Source organism: Cervus elaphus, chromosome 11, assembly GCF_910594005.1.
Source record: "Cervus elaphus chromosome 11, mCerEla1.1, whole genome shotgun sequence".
Lineage (NCBI taxonomy): Eukaryota > Metazoa > Chordata > Mammalia > Artiodactyla > Cervidae > Cervus > Cervus elaphus.
Window position 1 is genome coordinate 44,657,014 of NC_057825.1, and position 7,498 is coordinate 44,664,511.

A 7,498-nucleotide genomic window follows, 5' to 3' on the forward strand; every position below is an offset into this window, starting at 1 on the left:
TTTTAAGTATTTATTTCTTTTTACTTATTTGGTTCTGCCAGGTCTTCTTTGCAGCAAGTAGAATCTAGTTCCCTGATCAGGGATCAAACCCAGGTCCCCTGCATTGGGAGCTTCGTGTCTTACCAGTGGACCACCAGGGAGGTCCTGATAGAGCACATTTGAAAAGAAGCTTCCCTTTCATTAATTTTTCTTGGTGTCATAGAGTCTGACCACTCGATCACTGGCAGATACTACCCTTTTTCTTTTTAGCATGAGAAAAGGCTGTTTTCAATCTTATTAATTCATTTCAAAGCTATACATATTTGAACATCTGTAAACATGTCTCAACCCAAGATATAAAATATTAACAGTAAGTTACTTTACCTATATGTTTCTCTTCTGGGTTGTGGTTTCCATGAATCATGAGGCCAAGATGGAATCATGAGGTCAGGAGGCAGGACCATGCTGTGCGTCAATGAAGAGGGCAAGGCAGAAGTTTTACTGACTCATCTGCCCAGTTATGGGTAGAAATGGAGTCAACAGTCCTGCCACACTAGCCTAAGGTTTGGTCTAGTAGTGCACGGTTCTGAAGACCAACACTGAATCCTCCCTTGCAGGAACTCCCCCTCCACAATCTAGAGAACGGAGGGAAGATGTCCTTAGAAACATGTTTCCCATGGAAGATGAGTTCATAGATAAGAATTACAAAACCTACAAGGAAGACCAACAACACGAAAGTCTTTAGACCCCCAAAACAAAATTCGATCTTGTATAATATCCCACTGTGAAAGTATCAGTTTATTTATCTATTTACCTGTCAGTGGGCATTCTAAGATATTTCTGGGTTTGTTTTTTATTATTATGTAAGGAGCTATTAAGAGTATTCTTATACATGTATCCTGATGTACACGCTGACTCATGGAGAATGGATATTCAATTTTATAATATATTTAACCAGATCAGATTTATCAATCTTTCCTCTCTTTGGCTGGTGCTTTTTTGCACTTTATTAAAGAAATTACTCTTTTCTCTAGTGCAAAAAAAATAGCCATTTATCTTTTCTGCTAAGATGAACTTATGAAGACATGCTTTGATGCTATCCTTGATCCATTTAGTGTTGATTTCACGTATGTGGTGTTAGGTGGGTATCCTGTTGCAGTTTTATCCATGTGAATGTTTTTCTAGCTTCAGTTATTGAATAATTACTCTTTTCCCCACTGATATGACATAACTATTAATATTATATTTCATACTGATTCTTCACAGGAGAAATAATTTTTACTCATAGTCTCAGGAAAACATTATGTCAACATATTACCATTTTAAAAAGTGGTTGAAAAATTATCAGTTCCAGAAAATGTACTCCCCACTAGCTATGCTTCCGGTCCTTCCCTCACAGCATCAGGCAAGTACCTGCTTGGTCCATTGCTCTTCAGTGAGGTTCTGAGGGCATGAAGCCACAAGAAGGTTCTGCTGTAGGGTGGCAGGGGGCTCTGGTTTGCCTGACAGAGACGGAAACAATTTACAGGCCTGAGGGAACCAGGTCTGGGGACAGGAATGGGCTAGGTCAAAATAATTCTGAACAATAAGGCACTGTTATGAGCTGGGTTGAACTGTCTTCCCTCCAAAGATATGCCCTAGCCTCTGAACCTGTGGACAAGAACCTATTTAGAAACAGCGTCTTTGGTGATGTAATCAAGTTAAGATGAGATCATCCTGGATCAGGGTGGACCTTAATTCAGTGACTGGTGTCCTTACAGGAAGAGGGAAGTCTGAGCACAAACACCCATGGGAGAAGCCACATGTGAAGACGGAGTCTGAGATATCAGTGATGAATTTACAAGCCAAGAAATGCCAGAGACTGCCAGCAATCATGAGAAGGTGGGAGGAGGCAAGGGAGGATCCTCCCCTAGCGCCTTCAGACAGAACGTGGTCCTGTCAACACCTTGATTTCTGACATTCAGCCTCCAGAACTGTGAGGGAATCCATTTCTGCTGTTTTGAGGTGCCCAAAGCTTGTGGTACTTTGTTAGAGCAGTGCTAGGAAATGAAGACAGGCACCCTGTCCCTTACCAAGCAAGGGCCAGGCGGTGTGAGGAGACACAAGGCTGACGGGTTCCCAGCCTTTCCCATTCCCAGGAAAGGTGGCTCCATACCCCTCCGTCTCCTCTAGACCCCATCCTCCAAGGGAAGGAGCCCAGCTCTGCCAGCCATTCTTAACATAAAAATCCAGAGAAGGAAGGAAACAGCCAGGGGAGGATCTGAGAGCCAGGAAAAGGATAGGGACACCTGCAGGGAGAGCAACGGGGGCAGGGCTGGGGGAAGTGGGAGAAATGTCTCTCAGTTCATTTAGCCGTTTAGGAGAAACGCAAGTGAAAGCAGAGTTATTTTTAAATGACTTTTCGTTTCATGACCTCTTGGTTGCGCTGGGGCCCCTAGCATGGAGCTGAGCCCCGCAGCAGAAGCTCTGGGAGCTTTGGGGCTGAAAGCTTGGTGGACACTCCTCTCTTGCTCAAGCAGCACTCTGATGAGGGCACTGACCTCCGTGATAAAACTGAGGCTGTGGAGCCTCTGCTCAATGGCCAAATTCAAACAGCTCAGATTGCCCTGTGCCTGGCTCAGACCTGGAAGTGGCCGGGAGCTTCAAGGAAGCTCGAGGCCAGCCCTCACTGGTCTGCACCCTTGGCACAGCCTTGCCTCCTCTGGTGATGGCAACTTGGTTTCCCTTGAGGAGACTGAATGACAGTGTGTTTCTGGCACTGAGGCTTGACCAGGCAAGGCACGCAGAAGGGGAGGCCACAAAAGGGGCTCTGGAGCCAAACTGCCGGGTTCCCCCCAGCTCTGCCTCTTCCTAGCCATATGAGCATGGTATCCAACTGCCTGGGCTTGTGTTTCCTTATCTGTAAAATGGACATGATAATAGTTCTCACTTCAGGGAGACTGAGTTAATACAGCAAATGATGCGCTGGGAACAGCACTGGCACAGAATAGACACTCGATAAAATCCAGCTCTCATAAGTGTTAAAAGCATGATGCTCTTGTCAGATCTGACCAGACCTTAGCTACAAATAATATATATTATCAAGAAGAAGACTCTGATAGGTTGATTACATTCAGTATAAGAATAAATTTCTCCCTAATTATACATGTTATACCATAAATCGTACATATATATATCTTAAATTGTACCTTAAAATATTAGCTAACTATAACATTACATGTATATTTAAAAATATAAATACTGACAAATCTCTCCATGCAGGAGAATTCCAAATAATTTACGCAGATACCTCACCCTGGAGGGGAACATAACTTCTTAAAGAGTCTCTAAAGGGCTGCACATAGTGATTTCCTTCCAAAGAACACAGTATGGAAGAGAGTGGAGGTAATTTCACAGTGGAAAAACCTGCCCAGCATTACCTCAAGCAGAGGTCAACCCAAGGTCAGCACCAACAGTCATAAGTCACATTGATGGATGTACCCTCGACCTGATGTGATGAGGTAATGCTTTATCTCTGTGTTCTTCTCCCCAGAACCCTAAATACCAGTTTTCAATGAGAAAAAGCTCAGACAAATCCCAGTTGAGGAACAGAAGCAGTCTACAAAATACCTGCCCAGTACTCCTTGTAACTGCCAAGGTCATCGAAAACAAAGTCCGAGAAGCTGGCACAGTCAGGAGAAGTCCGAGGAGACACAACTAAATGTAATGTGGTGTCCAGATGGGACCCCAGATAGAAAAAGGAAATTTGGTAAAAAATCAAGGAACTATGAATAAAGTATGAACTGTAGCTAATAGTAGTGGGTCAACATTGATTTGTTAAATGGGACAAATGTGTCATACTAAGGTAAGATGTTACTTTGGCCACCTCATGGGAAGAGTTGACTCAACTCATGGGAAGAGTTGATGCTGGGAGGGATTGGGGGCAGGAGGAGAAGGGGATGACAGAGGATGAGATGGCTGGATGGCATCACCGACTCAATGGACATGAGTTTGAGTAAACTCCAGGAGTTGGTGATGGACAGGGAGGTCTGGTGTGCTGCGATTCATGGGGTCACAAAGAATTGGACATGACTGAGCAACTGGACTGAACTGAACTGAAGGTAAGATGTTAGTAAACAGGGAAATTTTTTCCCTTTTTCATATGGGAGTTTCATATGGGAACTCATATGTGGTATTGACAAAAATTATATAAAACTGCTCTGAAAACCAAAGTCTGCTTAATGAAAATATTGGGAACACATGCCTTTGATGATTGATAGGATGTTTGAAAGTCTACACCACTCATTTGTAACCCACACTGCTGCATGGTCTCTCCTATGGTTTTGTCATGTGGCCATTTAACACAGGAAACCTGGCACAGAGTTGGCTGTTTGGAGCTGACTGTGCCATAGTCTATAGCTGTGTGACCTTGGGCACGTTCCTAATCCTGAACTTCCCCTTCCATCTGTGAAGTGAAGGAGGTATACCAGACAACAGTGATGATATGAACAATAATTAATAACATTTACTCAGTGCTTTCTAGTGCCAGGTCCTGTTCTAAATGCTTCACCTGAATTAACTCACTGAATCCTTACAATGACCCTATGAGAAAGGTATTAGCAGGATCCCCATTTTTCAGAGGAGGAAATGGTTCATAAAGTCCTTCCAGCTCATATGAACCACAAGGCTTTGGTCCCTTTCTCTGAAGGCATCTCTCAAGGCAAATCACATGAGCTCTGGAGTGTGGCCAGCAACAGCTGATGGACAACCAGCACAGTCACGACCCCTCCAATTGCTTCCGTTGGAGGGGGACTGCATTCCACCTACATCTACAGAGATTTTGTGAGCGTGAGAATACAACCCAGAACTCACAGCAGTTGATGAATAGGTTTACCTCCTTTGTTTAAAATGGCCAAGCTCATATACCCTCAAAATAGGTGCAAGAGTGAGGAGACAACTAGTACATGTGGTAGGAACAGGTGGCCTGAGTCCAAGGCCAGTCAGGAGAGGGTTACTGCCCACCAGCTGCATGGCAGTCTGGGATGGCTATGGGGACATTGTGGCTGATCCCTAACCAGCCTGCTGACCAAAGAGCTGGATCAACCCAGCTTTGCTGCAGTGGGTGGTGGGGCTTTTCCCCACACCAACAAGCAATTTTATGACACCAGCTGGGTGTTCTACAATTCAACTCACTTCTGACACTATCTACCTGAAGACAGTGTCAGATCCTAGAGGTTAAGGACTCGGCCCCACAAGACTGCCCTCATCCCCCGTCAACTTCAGATGCCAAATGCAAGCCCAGACTGTCACCTGTGCTTCTGACCAACTGGCTCTAGATTAGAGGTTCAATGAAACCCCTCTTTGGGTTTGATTAATTTGCTAGAGTGATTCACAGAACTCAGGAAATCCATTTACTCACTTAGATTACAGGTTTATTTATTTATTTATTTATTTTTCTCTTTCTTTTTTTTTTTTCTTTTTTTTCTTCTTTTTTTTTTTTTTCTCAGCCATAGATTTACACTTATTCCCCATCTACAGGTTTATTTTAAGAGGCTATAATTCAGGAACAGCCAGATGGAAGAGATGCACAGGGCAAGGTTCAGGGAAGGGGCCCTCTCTGAGTGCCCACTCTCTTCAAATCTCCACATGTTCACCAGAAGTGCTCAGTTCATTTTTGTTGTATGAGTTTCACAGCTAATGATTATAGAAAACATGAGATGGTAAAAAGTAGCAAGCCTGGGGAAGTTACAAAGTCCTCCCAGGCTGGATCTTGACTCTGTAAATAGGAAGTATCACTCCTGAAGATTGTGGCAACTCCCAGGATGTCTGCATTGAACACGAGACCCAGACAAAGAGGAGTGGGCCACTGGCAGAAATTCCAGCCAGTGCCAGATGCCTGCAAGGAAAGACAGAAGGGAGGCAAATGGCTTCCACTCTTCATGAAGGACACGGAACGAATTCCATATCATAGAAATGCCCAAACCCTCTCAGTTCCCAGGCAAATGGTGATCTCAGGTACCCTGGCCTCTTCCTCAAGAACAGCAGGCTAGACACCAAAGGAAGACTTATTGCCTAGTGCAAAGATGGGGGAGCAGAAAACTTAAGCCAAGGAGTGCTGTGCTTAGTCGCTCAGTCGTGTCTGACTCTTTGCAACCCCTGGACAGCCTGCCAGGCTCCTCTGTCCATGGAGATTCTCCAGGCAAGAATACTGGAGTGGGTTGCCACACCCTCCTCCAGGGCATCTTCCCAACCCAGGGATCGAAGCCAGGTCTCCCACACCTCAGGAGGAGTCTTTACCATCTGTGCCACCAGGGAAGCCCAAGAATACTGGAGTGGGTAGCCTATCCCTTCTCCAGGGGCTCTTCCCAACCCAGGAATCAAACCCGGGTCTCCCTCATTGTAAGCGGATTCTTTACCAGCTGAGCTACCGGTATCTTCCCCGAAAGTACTTACTTGAAATATTCACCAAAATAAGTCACAGAAAGAAAACAGAGAAACCAGTGAGATGTGTAACCAGGCTCTCCTTTCTGTTCCATGAACCAGGGAGAAGTGATGGCAAGAATACCAGTGAGCAGAGCGTGCTCTGCAAGGTCCCAGCTTGAGAAACCCGCACACCCCCACACTTCCGGCCTTGGACCAAAAGAGTAAGAGGGGAAACGAAACTGTGCTCAGACAGAAAAGCTCCCACAGGAAACCAGCCCTTGGTCCAGATAACCAATGGCCACCGGCTGGCTAGTGCTCTCCTCCCTTGAGAGAGAACGGGCTTGTAGAGGCCACATGTGTCCTGCTCCCTAATCCCAAATAAGAGGCCTTGACCTTTGACAGCATCAAATAACAGCACTTCCTGAGCATTCCCAGCTCATTTAATCCACCTCTCAAGGGAGTTAGATCCAGGGTGTTTTTATCTGACAGGTTAGGAAACTGAGGGTTGGAGACATGAAGTACCTGGCCTAAATTTACATGACCAAGAAGCAGCTCAGATCCAACCTGAGACTTTAAACACCAAGTCCAGGATGTGTTCTCTTGCACTGCTACTGTTGAATCAGTAGCCAGCGGCTTTTTCAAGGGTTCTCACATCCACGAGCTTATACATTCTGGGTGAGAAATACCAGGCATGGATCACGCCTCCTCCATCTCCCACATCACAGCTGAGAAAAGACCCTGCAGGGAGGTGGGACTGCCAGCAGCTGCAGTCTGTGTGGTTAGGTTAGCCAGCCTCTGTGTGACCGTGTGTACTCAGTCGTGTCTGATTCTTTGCAACCCCAAGGACTGTAACCCACCAGGCTCCTCCTCAGAGCATCTTCCCGACCCAGGGATCAAACCCGCATCTCCCAAGCCTCCAACATTGCAGGCAGATTCTTTACCAGTACAGCACCTTGGAAGCCCAACCAGCCTCTGACCGAGACTCAGATCCAGGGTTTTTTCCATGATACCAGCTGGCTGCCTCCTCCCCATCCCACCCATGCCCCCCACCAGTCCTTTCCCACCATCACATCTGGAAAATTGACTCAGGCAACAGTGGGCTCCTCATCCCCATGTA

At 45.8% G+C, this 7,498-nt stretch overlaps 1 long non-coding RNA gene across 1 annotated transcript in view; it reads right to left on the bottom strand.

Annotated features, from left to right (window-relative positions):
• Window positions 1-6,583, bottom strand: part of LOC122703420 — a 114,805-nt gene extending 108,222 nt beyond the window's left edge. Inside the window, exons 1-2 of the long non-coding RNA XR_006343486.1 lie at window positions 6,412-6,583; window positions 364-614 (exon numbers count right to left, since the gene is read on the bottom strand). This is a non-coding gene — a long non-coding RNA (uncharacterized LOC122703420). The remainder of the gene's footprint in view (window positions 1-363; window positions 615-6,411) is intronic.
• Window positions 6,584-7,498: the final 915 nt, after the last annotated feature.